We start from the raw sequence: 18,584 nt of genomic DNA on the forward strand, positions 1-18,584 counted from the left end.
AGGTAACAAAACAAACAAAAACAAAACAAAACAAAAGGTGCGAGGTAAGTGAAGGCAAACAAAACAAACAAAAACAAAACAAACAAAAAGGTGCGAGGTAAGAGAAGATAAAACAAACAAACAAAAAGGTGCAAGGTAAGTGAAGGTAGCAATACAAACAAAAACAAAACAAACAAAAAGGTGCGAGGTAAGTGAAGGTAACAAAACAAACAAAAGGTGCGAGGTAAGTGAAGGTAACTTAACAAACAAAAACAAAACAAAAAGTGTGAGGTAAGTGAAGGTAACAAAAAAAAGGTGCGAGGTAAGTGAAGGTAACAAAACAAACAAAAACAAAACAAAACAAAAGGTGCGAGGTAAGTGAAGGTAAAAAACAAACAAAAACAAAAAAAAGGTGCGAGGTAAGTGAAGGTAACTTAACAAAGAAAAAGGTTTGAGGTAAGTGAAGGTAACTAAACAAAACAAAACAAAAGGTGCGAGGTAAGTGAAGGTAACAAAACAAACAAAAAGGTGCGAGGTAAGTGAAAGTAACAAAACAAACAAAATGGTGCGAGGTAAGTGAAGGTAACAAAACAAACAAGAACAAAACAAACAAAAAGGTGCGAGGTAAGTGAAGGTAACAAAACAAACAAAACAAACAAAAAGGTGCGAGGTAAGTGAAGGTAACAAAACAAACAAAAAGGTGCGAGGTAAGTGAAGGTAACAAAACAAACAAAAAGGTGCGAGGTAAGTGAAGGTAACAAAACAAACAAAAAGGTGCGAGGTAAGTGAAGGTAACAAAACAAACAAAAAGGTGCGAGGTAAGTGAAGGTAACAAAACAAACAAAAACAAAACAAACAAAAAGGTGCAAGGTAAGTGAAGGTAACAAAACAAACAAAAAGGTGCGAGGTAAGTGAAGGTAACAAAACAAACAAAAAGGTGCAAGGTAAGTGAAGGTAACAAAACAAACAAAAACAAAACAAACAAAAAGGTGCAAGGTAAGTGAAGGTAACAAAACAAACAAAACAAAACAAACAAAAAGGTGCAAGGTAAGTGAAGGTAACAAAACAAACAAAAAGGTGCGAGGTAAGTGAAGGTAACAAAACAAACCAAAACAAAACAAACAAAAAGGTGCAAGGTAAGTGAAGGTAACAAAACAAACAAAAAGGTGCGAGGTAAGTGAAGGTAACAAAACAAACCAAAACAAAACAAACAAAAAGGTGCAAGGTAAGTGAAGGTAACAAAACAAACAAAAACAAAACAAACAAAAAGGTGCGAGGTAAGTGAAGGTAACAGAACAAACAAAAACAAAACAAACAAAAAGGTGCAAGGTAAGTGAAGGTAACAAAACAAACAAAAAGGTGCGAGGTAAGTGAAGGTAACAAAACAAACCAAAACAAAACAAACAAAAAGGTGCAAGGTAAGTGAAGGTAACAAAACAAACCAAAACAAAACAAACAAAAAGGTGCAAGGTAAGTGAAGGTAACACAACACACAAAAAGCTGCGAGGGAAGTGAAGCTAACAAAACAAAACAAAACAAAACAAAACAAACAAAAAGGTGCAAGGTAAGTGAAGGTAAAAAACAAACAAAAACCAAACAAAATGGTGCGAGGTAAGTGAAGGTAACAAAACAAACAAAAAGGTGCGAGGTAAGTGAAGGTAACAAAACAAACAAAAAGGTGCGAGGGAAGTGAATGTAACAAAACAAACAAAAAGGTGTGAGGTAAGTGAAGGTAACAAAACAAACAAAAAGGTACAAGGTAAGTGACGGTAACCAAACAAACAAAAAGGTACAAGGTAAGTGAAGGTAACAAAACAAACAAAACAAACAAAAAGGTGCGAGGTAAGTGAAGGTAACAAAACAAACAAAAACAAAACAAACAAAAAGGTGCAAGGTAAGTGAAGGTAACAAAACAAACAAAAAGGTGCGAGGTAAGTGAAGGTAATAAAACAAACAAAAACAAAACGAACAAAAAGGTGCGAGGTAAGTGAAGGTAACAAAACAAACAAAAAGGTGCGAGGTAAGTGAAGGTAACAAAACAAACAAAAAGGTGCGAGGTAAGTGAAGGTAACAAAACAAACCAAAACAAAACAAACAAAAAGGTGCAAGGTAAGTGAAGGTAAAAAACAAACAAAAAGGTGCGAGGTAAGTGAAGGTAACAAAACAAACAAAATAAAACAAACAAAAAGGTGCGAGGTAAGTGAAGGTAACAAAACAAACCAAAACAAAACAAATAAAAAGGTGCGAGGTAAGTGAAGGTAACAAAACAAACAAAAAGGTGCGAGGTAAGTGAAGGTAACAAAACAAACAAAAAGGTGCAAGGTAAGTGAAGGTAACAAAACAAACAAAAAGGTGCAAGGTAAGTGAAGGTAACAAAACAAACAAAAAGGTGCGAGGTAAGTGAAGGTAACAAAACAAACAAAAACAAAACAAACAAAAAGGTGCGAGGTAAGTGAAGGTAACAAAACAAACAAAATGGTGCGAGGTAAGTGAAGGTAACAAAACAAACAAAAAGGTGCGAGGTAAGTGAAGGTAACAAAACAAAACAAAACAAAACAAACAAAAAGGTGAACGGTAAGTGAACGTAAAAACAAACAAAAACCAAACAAACAAAAAGGTGCAAGGTAAGTGAAGGTAACAAAACAAACAAAAAGGTGCGAGGTAAGTGAAGGTAACAAAACAAACCAAAACAAAACAAACAAAAAGGTGCAAGGTAAGTGAAGGTAACAAAACAAACAAAAAGGTGCGAGGTAAGTGAAGGTAACAAAACAAACCAAAACAAAACAAACAAAAAGGTGCAAGGTAAGTGAAGGTAACAAAACAAACAAAAAAGGTGCGAGGTAAGTGAAGGTAACAAAACAAACCAAAACAAAACAAACAAAAAGGTGCAAGGTAAGTGAAGGTAACAAAACAAACAAAAAGGTGCGAGGTAAGTGAAGGTAACAAAACAAACAAAAAGGTGCGAGGTAAGTGAAGGTAACAAAACAAACAAAAAGGTGCAAGGTAAGTGAAGGTAAGAAAACAAACCAAAACAAAACAAACAAAAAGGTGCAAGGTAAGTGAAGGTAACAAAACAAACCAAAAACAAAACAAACAAAAAGGTGCAAGGTAAGTGAAGGTAACAAAACAAACCAAAACAAAACAAACAAAAAGGTGCGAGGTAAGTGAAGGTAACAAAACAAACAAAAAGGTGTGAGGTAAGTGAAGGTAAATAAACAAACAAAAACAAACCAAAAGGTGCAAGGTAAGTGAAGGTAACTAAACAAACAAAAACAAACCAAAAGGTGCAAGGTAAGTGAAGGTAACAAAACAAACAAAAAGGTGCGAGGTAAGTGAAGGTAACAAAACAAACAAAAACAAAACGAACAAAAAGGTGCGAGGTAAGTGAAGGTAACAAAACAAACAAAAAGGTGCGAGGTAAGTGAAGGTAACAAAACAAACAAAAAGGTGCGAGGTAAGTGAAGGTAACAAAACAAACAAAAAGGTGCAAGGTAAGTGAAGGTAAGAAAACAAACCAAAACAAAACAAACAAAAAGGTGCAAGGTAAGTGAAGGTAACAAAACAAACCAAAACAAAACAAACAAAAAGGTGCGAGGTAAGTGAAGGTAACAAAACAAACCAAAACAAAACAAACAAAAAGGTGCAAGGTAAGTGAAGGTAACAAAACAAACAAAAAGGTGCGAGGTAAGTGAAGGTAACAAAACAAACAAAAAGGTGTGAGGTAAGTGAAGGTAACAAAACAAACCAAAACAAAACAAACAAAAAGGTGCGAGGTAAGTGAAGGTAACAAAACAAACCAAAACAAAACAAACAAAAAGGTGCAAGGTAAGTGAAGGTAACAAAACAAACAAAAAGGTGCGAGGTAAGTGAAGGTAACAAAACAAACAAAAAGGTGCAAGGTAAGTGAAGGTAAGAAAACATACAAAAACAAACAAAAAGGTGCGAGGTAAGTGAAGGTAACAAAACAAACAAAAACAAAACAAACAAAAAGGTATGAGGTAAGTGAAAGTAACAAAACAAACAAAAAGGTGTGAGGTACGTGAAGGTAATAAAACAAACAAAAAAAGGTGTGAGTTAAGTGAAGGTAAAAAACAAACAAAAAGGTGCGAGGTAAGTGAAGGTAACAAAACAAACAAAAACAAAACAAACAAAAAGGAGCAAGGTAAGAGAAGGTAACAAAACAAACAAAATGGTGCGAGGTAGGTGAAGGTAACAAAACAAACAAAAAGGTGCGAGGTAAGTGAAGGTAACAAAACAAACCAAAACAAAACAAACAAAAAGGTGCAAGGTAAGTGAAGGTAACAAAACAAACAAAAAGGTGCGAGGTAAGTGAAGGTAACAAAACAAACCAAAACAAAACAAACAAAAAGGTGCAAGGTAAGTGAAGGTAACAAAACAAACAAAAAGGTGCGAGGTAAGTGAAGGTAACAAAACAAACCAAAACAAAACAAACAAAAAGGTGCAAGGTAAGTGAAGGTAACAAAACAAACCAAAACAAAACAAACAAAAAGGTGCAAGGTAAGTGAAGGTAACAAAACAAACAAAAAGGTGCGAGGTAAGTGAAGGTAACAAAACAAACCAAAACAAAACAAACAAAAAGGTGCAAGGTAAGTGAAGGTAACAAAACAAACAAAAAGGTGCGAGGTAAGTGAAGGTAACAAAACAAACCAAAACAAAACAAACAAACAGGTGCAAGGTAAGTGAAGGTAAAAACAAACAAAAACAAAACAAACAAAAAGGTGCGAAGTAAGTGAAGGTAACAAAACAAACAAACAGGTGCGAAGTAAGTGAAGGTAACAAAACAAACAAAAAGGTGCGAGGTAAGTGAAGGTAACAAAACAAACAAAAAGGTGCGAGGTAAGTGAAGGTAACAAAACAAACAAAAACAAACAAACAAAAAGGTGCAAGGTAAGTGAAGGTAACAAAACAAACAAAAGGTGCGAGGTAAGTGAAGGTAACAAAACAAACCAAAACAAAACAAACAAAAAGGTGCAAGGTAAGTGAAGGTAACAAAACAAACCAAAACAAAACAAACAAAAAGGTGCAAGGTAAGTGAAGGTAACAAAACAAACAAAAAGGTGCGAGGTAAGTGAAGGTAACAAAACAAACCAAAAACAAAACAAACAAAAAGGTGCAAGGTAAGTGAAGGTAACAAAACAAACAAAAAGGTGCGAGGTAAGTGAAGGTAACAAAACAAACCAAAACAAAACAAACAAAAAGGTGCGAGGTAAGTGAAGGTAACAAAAAAAAAGTGAGGTAAGTGAAGGTAACAAAACAAAACAAAACAAAACAAACAAAAAGGTGCAAGGTAAGTGAAGGTAAAAAACAAACAAAAACCAAACAAAATGGTGCGAGGTAAGTGAAGGTAACAAAACAAACAAAAAGGTGCGAGGTAAGTGAAGGTAACAAAACAAACAAAAAGGTGCAAGGTAAGTGAAGGTAAGAAAACAAACCAAAACAAAACAAACAAAAAGGTGCAAGGTAAGTGAAGGTAACAAAACAAACCAAAACAAAACAAACAAAAAGGTGCAAGGTAAGTGAAGGTAACAAAACAAACCAAAACAAAACAAACAAAATGGTGCGAGGTAAGTGAAGGTAACAAAACAAACAAAAAGGTGCGAGGTAAGTGAAGGTAACAAAACAAACCAAAACAAAACAAACAAAAAGGTGCAAGGTAAGTGAAGGTAACAAAACAAACAAAAACAAAACAAACAAAAAGGTGCAAGGTAAGTGAAGGTAAAAAACAAACAGAAAGGTGCGAGGTAAGTGAAGGTAACAAAACAAACCAAAACAAAACAAACAAAAAGGTGCAAGGTAAGTGAAGGTAACAAAACAAACAAAAAGGTGCGAGGTAAGTGAAGGTAACAAAACAAACAAAAAGGTGCGAGGTAAGTGAAGGTAACAAAACAAACAAAAAGGTGCAAGGTAAGTGAAGGTAAGAAAACAAACCAAAACAAAACAAACAAAAAGGTGCAAGGTAAGTGAAGGTAACAAAACAAACCAAAACAAAACAAACAAAAAGGTGCGAGGTAAGTGAAGGTAACAAAACAAACCAAAACAAAACAAACAAAAAGGTGCAAGGTAAGTGAAGGTAACAAAACAAACAAAAAGGTGCGAGGTAAGTGAAGGTAACAAAACAAACAAAAAGGTGTGAGGTAAGTGAAGGTAACAAAACAAACCAAAACAAAACAAACAAAAAGGTGCGAGGTAAGTGAAGGTAACAAAACAAACCAAAACAAAACAAACAAAAAGGTGCAAGGTAAGTGAAGGTAACAAAACAAACAAAAAGGTGCGAGGTAAGTGAAGGTAACAAAACAAACAAAAAGGTGCAAGGTAAGTGAAGGTAAGAAAACATACAAAAACAAACAAAAAGGTGCGAGGTAAGTGAAGGTAACAAAACAAACAAAAACAAAACAAACAAAAAGGTACAAGGTAAGTGAAGGTAACAAAACAAACAAAATGGTGCGAGGTAAGTGAAGGTAACAAAACAAACAAAAAGGTGCGAGGTAAGTGAAGGTAACAAAACAAACAAAAAGGTACAAGGTAAGTGAAGGTAACTAAACAAACAAAAACAAAACAAACAAAAAGGTGCGAGGTAAGTGTAAGAAAACAAACAAAATGGTGCGAGGTAAGTGAAGGTAACAAAACAAACAAAAAGGTGCGAGGAAAGTGAAGGTAACAAAACAAACCAAAACAAAACAAACAAAAAGGTGCAAGGTAAGTGAAGGTAACAAAACAAACAAAAAGGTGCGAGGTAAGTGAAGGTAACAAAACAAACCAAAACAAAACAAACAAAAAGGTGCAAGGTAAGTGAAGGTAACAAAACAAACAAAAAGGTGCGAGGTAAGTGAAGGTAACAAAACAAACCAAAACAAAACAAAAGGTGCGAGGTAAGTGAAGGTAATAAAACAAACAAAAGAAAAAAAAGGTGCGAGGTAAGTGAAGGTAACAAAACAAACAAAAAGGTGTGAGGTAAGTGAAGGTAACTAAACAAAACAAAACAAAAGGTGCGAGGTAAGTGAAGGTAACAAAACAAACAAAAAGGTGCGAGGTAAGTGAAGGTAACAAAACAAACAAAAAGGTGCAAGGTAAGTGAAGGTAACAAAACAAACAAAAACAAAACAAACAAAAAGGTGCAAGGTAAGTGAAGGTAAAAAACAAACAAAAACCAAACAAAATGGTGCGAGGTAAGTGAAGGTAACAAAACAAACAAAAAGGTGCGAGGTAAGTGAAGGTAACAAAACAAACAAAAAGGTGCGAGGTAAGTGTAACAAAACAAACAAAAAGGTGCGAGGTAAGTGAAGGTAACAAAACAAACAAAAAGGTGCGAGGTAAGTGAAGGTAACAAAACAAACAAAAACAAAACAAACAAAATGGTGCAAGGTAAGTGAAGGTAACAAAACAAACAAAATGGTGCGAGGTAGGTGAAGGTAACAAAACAAACAAAAAGGTGCAAGGTAAGTGAAGGTAACAAAACAAACCAAAACAAAACAAACAAAAAGGTGCAAGGTAAGTGAAGGTAACAAAACAAACCAAAACAAAACAAACAAAAAGGTGCAAGGTAAGTGAAGGTAACAAAACAAACAAAAAGGTGCGAGGTAAGTGAAGGTAACAAAACAAACCAAAACAAAACAAACAAAAAGGTGCGAGGTAAGTGAAGGTAACAAAACAAACAAAAAGGTGCGAGGTAAGTGAAGGTAACAAAACAAACAAAAACGAAACAAACCAAAAGGTGCGAGGTAAGTGAAGGTAACAAAACAAACAAAAACGAAACAAACCAAAAGGTGCGAGGTTAGTGAAGGTAACAAAACAAACAAAAAGGTGCAAGGTAAGTGAAGGTAACAAAACAAACAAAAACAAAACAAACAAAAAGGTGCAAGGTAAGTGAAGGTAACAAAACAAACAAAAAGGTGCGAGGTAAGTGAAGGTAACAAAACAAACAAAAACAAAACAAACAAAAAGGTGCAAGGTAAGTGAAGGTAACAAAACAAACAAAAAGGTGCGAGGTAAGTGAAGGTAACAAAACAAACCAAAACAAAACAAACAAAATGGTGCGAGGTAAGTGAAGGTAACAAAACAAACAAAAAGGTGCGAGGTAAGTGAAGGTAACAAAACAAACCAAAACAAAACAAACAAAAAGGTGCAAGGTAAGTGAAGGTAAAAACAAACAAAAACCAAACAAACAAAATGGTGCGAGGTGAGTGAAGGTAACAGAACAAACAAAAACAAAACAAACAAAAAGGTGCAAGGTAAGTGAAGGTAACAAAACAAACAAAAAGGTGCGAGGTAAGTGAAGGTAACAAAACAAACCAAAACAAAACAAACAAAAAGGTGCAAGGTAAGTGAAGGTAACAAAACAAACCAAAACAAAACAAACAAAAAGGTGCAAGGTAAGTGAAGGTAACAAAACAAACAAAAAGGTGCGAGGTAAGTGAAGGTAACAAAACAAACCAAAACAAAACAAACAAAAAGGTGCAAGGTAAGTGAAGGTAACAAAACAAACAAAAAGGTGCGAGGTAAGTGAAGGTAAAAACAAACAAAAACCAAAAAAACAAAATTGTGCGAGGTGAGTGAAGGTAACAAAACAAACAAAAAGGTGCGAGGTAAGTGAAGGTAACAAAACAAACAAAAAGGTGCGAGGCAAGTGTAACAAAACAAACAAAAAGGTGCAAGGTAAGTGAAGGTAAGAAAACAAACCAAAACAAAACAAACAAAAAGGTGCAAGGTAAGTGAAGGTAACAAAACAAACCAAAACAAAACAAACAAAAAGGTGCGAGGTAAGTGAAGGTAACAAAACAAACCAAAACAAAACAAACAAAAAGGTGCAAGGTAAGTGAAGGTAACAAAACAAACAAAAAGGTGCGAGGTAAGTGAAGGTAACAAAACAAACCAAAACAAAACAAACAAAAAGGTGCAAGGTAAGTGAAGGTAACAAAACAAACCAAAACAAAACAAACAAAAAGGTGCAAGGTAAGTGAAGGTAACAAAACAAACAAAAAGGTGCGAGGTAAGTGAAGGTAACAAAACAAACCAAAACAAAACAAACAAAAAGGTGCAAGGTAAGTGAAGGTAACAAAACAAACAAAAAGGTGCGAGGTAAGTGAAGGTAACAAAACAAACCAAAACAAAACAAACAAAAAGGTGCGAGGTAAGTGAAGGTAACAAAACAAACCAAAACAAAACAAACAAAAAGGTGCGAGGTAAGTGAAGGTAACAAAACAAACAAAAAGGTGCGAGGTAAGTGAAGGTAACAAAACAAACAAAAAGGTGCAAGGTAAGTGAAGGTATCCCAAAACAAACAAAATGGTGCAAGGTAAGTCTAACAAAACAAACAAAATGGTGCGAGGTCAGTGAAGGTCACAACACAAACAAAAACAAAACAAACAAAAAGGTGCAAGGTAAGTGTAACAAAACAAACAAAATGGTGCGAGGTAAGTGAAGGTAACAAAACAAACAAAAAGGTGCAAGGTAAGTGAAGGTAACAAAACAAACCAAAACAAAACAAACAAAAAGGTGCAAGGTAAGTGAAGGTAACAAAACAAACCAAAACAAAACAAACAAAAAGGTGCAAGGTAAGTGAAGGTAACAAAACAAACAAAAAGGTGCGAGGTAAGTGAAGGTAACAAAACAAACCAAAACAAAACAAACAAAAAGGTGCGAGGTAAGTGAAGGTAACAAAAAAAAAGTGAGGTAAGTGAAGGTAACAAAACAAAACAAAACAAAACAAACAAAAACGTGATATGTAATTTAATGAAACAAAAAAAAAAGTGAGGTAAGTGAAGGTAACAAAACAAAACAAAACAAAACAAACAAAAAGGTGCAAGGTAAGTGAAGGTAACAAAACAAACAAAAAGGTGCGAGGTAAGTGAAGGTAACAAAACAAACAAAAAGGTGCGAGGTAAGTGAAGGTAACAAAACAAACAAAAAGGTGCAAGGTAAGTGAAGGTAAGAAAACAAACCAAAACAAAACAAACAAAAAGGTGCAAGGTAAGTGAAGGTAACAAAACAAACCAAAACAAAACAAACAAAAAGGTGCAAGGTAAGTGAAGGTAACAAAACAAACCAAAACAAAACAAACAAAAAGGTGCAAGGTAAGTGAAGGTAACAAAACAAACAAAAAGGTGCGAGGTAAGTGAAGGTAACAAAACAAACCAAAACAAAACAAACAAAAAGGTGCAAGGTAAGTGAAGGTAACAAAACAAACCAAAACAAAACAAACAAAAAGGTGCAAGGTAAGTGAAGGTAACAAAACAAACAAAAAGGTGCGAGGTAAGTGAAGGTAACAAAACAAACCAAAACAAAACAAACAAAAAGGTGCAAGGTAAGTGAAGGTAACAAAACAAACAAAAAGGTGCGAGGTAAGTGAAGGTAACAAAACAAACAAAAAGGTGCGAGGTAAGTGAAGGTAACAAAACAAACAAAAAGGTGCAAGGTAAGTGAAGGTAAGAAAACAAACCAAAACAAAACAAACAAAAAGGTGCAAGGTAAGTGAAGGTAACAAAACAAACCAAAACAAAACAAACAAAAAGGTGCGAGGTAAGTGAAGGTAACAAAACAAACCAAAACAAAACAAACAAAAAGGGGCAAGGTAAGTGAAGGTAACAAAACAAACAAAAAGGTGCGAGGTAAGTGAAGGTAACAAAACAAACAAAAAGGTGTGAGGTAAGTGAAGGTAACAAAACAAACCAAAACAAAACAAACAAAAAGGTGCGAGGTAAGTGAAGGTAACAAAACAAACCAAAACAAAACAAACAAAAAGGTGCAAGGTAAGTGAAGGTAACAAAACAAACAAAAAGGTGCGAGGTAAGTGAAGGTAACAAAACAAACAAAAAGGTGCAAGGTAAGTGAAGGTAAGAAAACATACAAAAACAAACAAAAAGGTGCGAGGTAAGTGAAGGTAACAAAACAAACAAAAACAAAACAAACAAAAAGGTGTGAGGTAAGTGAAGGTATAAAAAACAAACAAAATGGTGCGAGGTAAGTGAAGGTAACAAAACATACAAAAAGGTGCGAGGTAAGTGAAGGTAACAAAACATACAAAAAGGTGCGAGGTAACTGAAAGTAACAAAACAAACAAAAAGGTGCAAGGTAAGTGAAGGTAACAAAACAAACCAAAACAAAACAAACAAAAAGGTGAGAGGTAAGTGAAGGTAACAAAACAAACAAAAAGGTGCGAGGTAAGTGTAACAAAACAAACAAAAAGGTGCGAGGTAAGTGAAGGTAACAAAACAAACAAAAAGGTGCGAGGTAAGTGAAGGTAACAAAACAAACCAAAACAAAACAAACAAAAAGGTGCGAGGTAAGTGAAGGTAACAAAACAAACCAAAACAAACAAAAAGGTGCAAGGTAAGTGAAGGTAACAAAACAAACAAAAAGGTGCGAGGTAAGTGAAGGTAACAAAACAAACAAAAAGGTGCGAGGTAAGTGAAGGTAAAAAAACAAAAACAAAAGAAACAAAAAGGTGCGAGGTAAGTGAAGGTAACAAAACAAACAAAAACAAAACAAACAAAAAGGTGTGAGGTAAGTGAAGGTATCAAATCAAACAAAAAGTTGCGAGGTTAGTGAAAATAACAAAGCAAACAAAAACAAAACAAACAAAAAGGTGCGAGGTAAGTGAAGGTAACAAAACAAACAAAAAGGTGCAGGGTAAGTGAAGGTAACAAAACATACAAAAAGGTGCGAGGTAAGTGAAGGTAACAAAACAAACAAAAAGGTGCAAGGTAAGTGAAGGTAACAAAACAAACCAAAACAAAACAAACAAAAAGGTGCGAGGTAAGTGAACGTAACAAAACTAAACAAAACAAAACAAACAAAAATGTTCAAGGTAAGTGAAGGTAAAAAACAAAAAAAAACCAAACAAAATGGTGCGAGGTAAGTGAAGGTAACAAAACAAACAAAAACAAAACAAACAAAAAGGTGTGAGGTAAGTGAAGGTATAAAAAACAAACAAAATGGTGCGAGGTAAGTGAAGGTAACAAAACAAACAAAAAGGTGCGAGGTAAGTGAAGGTAACAAAACAAACAAAAAGGTGCGAGGTAAGTGAAGGTAACAAAACAAACAAAAACAAAACAAAAAGGTGCGAGGTAAGTGAATGTAACAAAACAAACAAAAACAAAACAAACAAGAAGGTGCGAGGTAAGTGAATGTAACAAAACAAACAAAAACAAAACAAACAAAAAGGTGCGAGGTAAGTGAAGGTAACAAAACAAACAAAAAGGTGCAAGGTAAGTGAAGGTAACAAAACAAACAAAAAGGTGCGAGGTAAGTGAAGGTAACAAAACAAACAAAAACAAAACAAACAAAAAGGTGCGAGGTAAGTGAAGGTATAAAAAACAAACAAAATGGTGCAAGGTAAGTGAAGGTAACAAAACAAACAAAAAGGTGCGAGGTAAGTGAAGGTAACAAAACAAACAAAAACAAAACAAAAAGGTGCGAGGTAAGTGAATGTAACAAAACAAACAAAAACAAAACAAACAAGAAGGTGCGAGGTAAGTGAATGTAACAAAACAAACAAAAACAAAACAAACAAAAAGGTGCGAGGTAAGTGAAGCTAACAAAACAAACAAAAAAGGTGCAAGGTAAGTGAAGGTAACAAAACAAACAAAATGGTGCGAGGTAAGTGAAGGTAAGAAAACATACAAAAACAAACAAAAAGGTGCGAGGTAAGTGAAGGTAACAAAACAAACAAAAACAAAACAAACAAAAAGGTGTGAGGTAAGTGAAGGTATAAAAAACAAACAAAATGGTGTGAGGTAAGTGAAGGTAACAAAACAAACAAAATGGTGCGAGGTAAGTGAAGGTAACAAAACAAACAAAAAGGTGCGAGGTAAGTGAAGGTAACAAAACAAACAAAAACAAAACAACAAGGTGCGAGGTAAGTGAATGTAACAAAACAAACAAAAACAAAACAAACAAGAAGGTGCGAGGTAAGTGAATGTAACAAAACAAACAAAAACAAAACAAACAAAAAGGTGCGAGGTAAGTGAAGGTAACAAAACAAACAAAAAGGTGCGAGGTAAGTGAATGTAACAAAACAAACAAAAACAAAACAAACAAAAAGGTGCGAGGTAAGTGAAGGTAACAAAACAAACAAAAAGGTGCGAGGTAAGTGAAGGTAACAAAACAAACAAAAACAAAACAAAAAGGTGTGAGGTAAGTGAATGTAACAAAACAAACAAAAACAAAACAAACAAAAAGGTGCGAGGTAAGTGAAGGTAACAAAACAAACAAAAGGTGCGAGGTAAGTGAAGGTAACAAAACAAACAAAAAGGTGCAAGGTAAGTGAAGGTAAGAAAACATACAAAAACAAACAAAAAGGTGCGAGGTAAGTGAAGGTAACAAAACAAACAAAAACAAAACAAAAAGGTGCGAGGTAAGTGAATGTAACAAAACAAACAAAAACAAAACAAACAAAAAGGTGCGAGGTAAGTGAAGGTAACAAAACAAACAAAAAGGTGCAAGGTAAGTGAAGGTAAGAAAACATACAAAAACAAACAAAAAGGTGCGAGGTAAGTGAAGGTAACAAAACAAACAAAAACAAAACAAACAAAAAGGTGCGAGGCAAGTGAAGGTAACAAAACAAACAAAATGGTGCGAGGTAAGTGAAGGTAACAAAACAAACAAAAAGGTGCGAGGTAAGTGAAGGTAACAAAACAAACAAAAAGGTGAGAGTTCAGTGAAGGTAACAAAACAAACAAAAACAAAACAAAAAGGTGCGAGGTAAATGAATGTAACAAAACAAACAAAAACAAAACAAACAAGAAGGTGCGAGGTAAGTGAATGTAACAAAACAAACAAAAACAAAACAAACAAAAAGGTGCGAGGTAAGTGAAGGTAACAAAACAAACAAAAAGGTGCGAGGTAAGTGAATGTAACAAAACAAACAAAAACAAAACAAACAAAAAGGTGCGAGGTAAGTGAAGGTAACAAAACAAACAAAAAGGTGCGAGGTAAGTGAAGCTAACAAAACAAACAAAAACAAAACAAAACAAAAGGTGCGAGGTAAGTGAATGTAACAAAACAAACAAAAACAAAACAAACAAAAAGGTGCGAGGTAAGTGAAGGTAACAAAACAAACAAAAAGGTGCGAGGTAAGTAAAGGTAACTAAACAAACAAACAAAAAGGTGCGAGTTAAGTGAAGGTAACAAAACAAACAAAAAGGTGCGAGGTAAGGGAAGGTAACAAAACAAACAATAAAGTGCGAGGTAAGTGAAGGTAACATAACAAACAAAAACAAAACAAACAAAAAAGTGCGAGGTAAGTGAAGGTAACAATACAAACAAAAACAAAACAAACAAAAAAGTGCGAGGTAAGTCAAGGTAACAATACAAACAAAGACAAAACAAACCAGAAGGTGCCAGGTAAGTGAAGGTAACAAAACAAACAAAAACAAAACAAAAGGTGTGAGGTAAGTGAATGTAACAAAACAAACAAAAACAAAACAAACAAAAAGGTGCGAGGTAAGTGAAGGTAACTAAACAAACAGAAACAAAACAAACCAGAAGGTGCCAGGTAAGTGAAGGTAACAAAACAAACAAAAAGGTGCGAGGTAAGTGAAGGTATAAAAAACGAACAAAAAGGTGCGAGGTTAGTGAAGGTAAAAAAAAGGTGTGACGTGAGTGAAGGTAAAAAAGGGTGTGAGGTAAGTGAAGGTAATAAAAGGTCCGAGGTAAGTGGAAAAAGGTAAGTGAAAAAAAGGTAAGTGGTAAAGGGTAAGTGTAGGTAAAAAAGGTAAGTGAAAAAAGGCTCTTGGTTGGCAGGCATGATGTGAGCAGGCTCTTGGTTGGTAAAAAAGGTATGTGAAAAAAGGTAAGTGGAAAAAGTGCCTGCCAACCAACAGCCTGCTCACCTCATGCCTCCAAACCGTGCTTGCCAACCAAGAGCCTGCACGCGTTATGCCTGCCAACCAAAACCAAGAGCGTGCTCACATCATGCCTGCCAAGCAAGAGCCTGCTCACGTAATGCGTGCCAACATGAGCCTGCACACGTCATGCCTGCCCACGTCATGCCTGTTAACTAAGAGCCTGCCCACGTCATGCTTGCCAACCAAGAGCCTGCACGCGTCATGCCTGCCAACCAAGAGCGTGCTCACATCATGCCTGCCAACCAAGAGCCTGCTTACGTAATGTGTGCCAACATGAGCCTGCCCACGTCATGCTTGCCAACCAAGAGCCTGCACGGGTCATGCCTGCCAACCAAGAGCGTGCTCACATCATGCCTGCCAACCAAGAGCCTGCTCACGTAAAGCGTGCCAACATGAGCCTGCTCACGTCATGCTTGCCAACCAAGAGCCTGCTCACATCATGCCTGCCCACATCATGCCTGCCAACCAAGAGCCTGCCCACGTCATGCTTGCCAACCAAGAGCCTGCACACGTCATGCCTGCCAACCAAGAGCCTGCTCACGTAATGCGTGCCAACATAAGCCTGCTCACGTCATGCTTGCCAACCAAGAGCCTGCTCACGTCATGCCTGCCCACATCATGCCTGCCAACCAAGAGCCTGCACACGTCATGCCTGCCAACCAAGAGCCTGCTCACCTCATGCCTGCCAACCAAGAGCCTGCTCACGTCATGCCTGCCAACCAAGAGCCTGCTCACCTCATGCCTGCCAACCAAGAGCCTGCTCACGTCATGCCTGCCAACCAAGAGCCTGCCCACATCATGCCTGCCAACCAAGAGCCTGCTCACCTCATGCCTGCCAACCAAGAGACTGCTCACGTCATGCCTGCCAACCAAGAGCCTGCCCACGTCATGCTTGCCAACCAAGGACCTGCACACGTCATGCCTGCCAACCAAGAGCCTGCTCACCTCATGCCTGCCAACCAAGAGCCTGCTCACGTAATGCGTGCCAACATGAGCCTTCTCACGTCATGCTTGCCAACCAAGAGCCAACAAAAAGGTGCGAGGTAAGTGAAGGTAAAAAAAGGTGTGACGTGAGTGAAGGTAAAAAAGGGTGTGAGGTAAGTGAAGGTAATAAAAGGTCCGAGGTAAGTGGAAAAAGGTAAGTGAAAAAAAGGTAAGTGGTAAAGGGTAAGTGTAGGTAAAAAAGGTAAGTGAAAAAAGGCTCTTGGTTGGCAGGCATGATGTGAGCAGGCTCTTGATTGGTAAAAAAGGTATGTGAAAAAAGGTAAGTGGAAAAAGTGCCTGCCAACCAAGAGCCTGTCCACGTCATGCTTGTCAACCATGAGCCTGCCCATGTCATGCCTGCCAACCAACAGCCTGCTCACCTCATGCCTCCAAACCATGCTTGCCAACCAAGAGCCTGCACGCGTTATGCCTGCCAACCAAAACCAAGAGCGTGCTCACATCATGCCTGCCAAGCAAGAGCCTGCTCACGTAATGCGTGCCAACATGAGCCTGCACACGTCATGCCTGCCCACGTCATGCCTGTTAACCAAGAGCCTGCCCACGTCATCCCTGCCAACCAAGAGTCTGCCAACCAAGAGCCTGCCTACGTCATGCTTGCCAACCAAGAGCCTGCACGCGTCTTGCCTGCCAACCAAGAGGGTGCTCACATCATGCCTGCCAACCAAGAGCCTGCTCACATAATGCGTGCCAACATGAGCCTGCCCACGTCATGCTTGCCAACCAAGAGCCTGCACGCGTCATGACTGTCGACCAAGAGCGTGCTCACATCATGCCTGCCAACCAAGAGCCTGCTCATGTAAAGCGTGCCAACATGAGCCTGCTCACGTCATGCTTGCCAACCAAGAGCCTGCTCACGTCATGCCTGCCCACATCATGCCTGCCAACCAAGAGCCTGCCCACGTCATGCTTGCCAACCAAGAGCCTGCACGCGTCATGCCTGCCAACCAAGAGCCTGCTCACGTAATGCGTGCCAACATGAGCCTGCTCACGTCATGCTTGCCAACCAAGAGCCTGCACACATCATGCCTGCCAACCAAGAGCCTGCTCACATCATGCCTGCCAACCAAGAGCCTGCTCACGTCATGCCTGCCAAGCAAGAGCCTGCCCACGTCATGCTTGCCAACCAAGAGCCTGCACACGTCATGCCTGCCAACCCAGAGCCTGCTCACCTGATGCCTGCCAACCAAGAGCCTGCTCACCTCATGCCTGCCAACCAAGAGCCTGCTCACGTCATGCCTGCCAACCAAGAGCCTGCCCACATCATGCCTGCCAACCAAGAGCCTGCTCACCTCATGCCTGCCAACCAAGAGCCTGCTCACGTAATGCGTGCCAACATGAGCCTGCTCACGTCATGCTTGCCAACCAAGAGCCAACAAAAAGGTGCGAGGTAAGTGAAGGTAAAAAAAGGTGTGACGTGAGTGAAGGTAAAAAAGGGTGTGAGGTAAGTGAAGGTAATAAAAGGTCAGAGGTAAGTGGAAAAAGGTAAGTGAAAAAAAGGAAAGTGGTAAAGGGTAAGTGTAGGTAAAAAGGTAAAAGGTAAGTGAAAAAAGGCTCTTGGTTGGCAGGCATGATGTGAGCAGGCTCTTGGTTGGTAAAAAGGGTATGTGAAAAAAGGTAAGTGGAAAAAGTGCCTGCCAACCAAGAGCCTACCCACGTCATGCTTGTCAGCCATGAGCCTGCCCATGTCATGCCTGCCAACCAAGAGCCTGCTCACCTTATGCCTCCAAACCATGCTTGCCAACCAAGAGCCTGCACGCGTTATGCCTGCCAACCAAAACCAAGAGCGTGCTCACATCATGCCTGCCAACCAAGAGCCTGCTCACGTAATGCGTGCCAACATGAGCCTGCTCACGTCATGCCTGCCCACGTCATGCCTGTTAACCAAGAGCCTGCCCACGTCATCCCTGCCAACCAAGAGTCTGCCAACCAAGAGCCTGCCCACGTCATGCTTGCCAACCAAGAGCCTGCACGCGTCATGCCTGCCAACCAAGAGCGTGCTCACATCATGCCTGCCAACCAAGAGCCTGCTCACGTAATGCGTGCCAACATGAGCCTGCCCACGTCATGCTTGCCAACCAAGAGCCTGCACGCGTCATGACTGTCGACCAAGAGCGTGCTCACATCATGCCTGCCAACCAAGAGCCTGCTCACGTCATGCTTGCCAACCAAGAGCCTGCTCACGTCATGCCTGCCCACATCATGCCTGCCAACCAAGAGCCTGCCCAGGTCATCCCTGCCAACCAAGAGTCTGCCAACCAAGAGCCTGCCCACGTCATGCTTGCCAACCAAGAGCCTGCACGCGTCATGCCTGCCAACCAAAAGCGTGCTTACATCATGCCTGCCAACCAAGAGCCTGCTCACGTAATGCGTGCCAACATGAGCCTGCTCACATCATGCTTGCCAACCAAGAGCCTGCACACATCATGCCTGCCAACCAAGAGCCTGCTCACATCCTGCCTGCCAACCAAGAGCCTGCGCACCTCATGCTTGCCAACCAAGAGCCTGCACACGTCATGCTTGCCAACCAAGAGCCTGCACACGTCATGCCTGCCAACCAAGAGCCTGCTCACGTCATGTTTGCCAACCAAGAGCCTGTTCACGTCATGCCTGCCCACGTCATGCCTGTTAACCAAGAGCCTGCCCACGTCATCCCTGCCAACCAAGAGTCTGCCAACCAAGAGCCTGCCCACGTCATGCTTGCCAACCAAGAGCCTGCACGCGTCATGCCTGCTAACC

This window comes from Misgurnus anguillicaudatus, chromosome 14, assembly GCF_027580225.2.
Source record: "Misgurnus anguillicaudatus chromosome 14, ASM2758022v2, whole genome shotgun sequence".
In the NCBI taxonomy this organism is placed as follows: domain Eukaryota; kingdom Metazoa; phylum Chordata; class Actinopteri; order Cypriniformes; family Cobitidae; genus Misgurnus; species Misgurnus anguillicaudatus.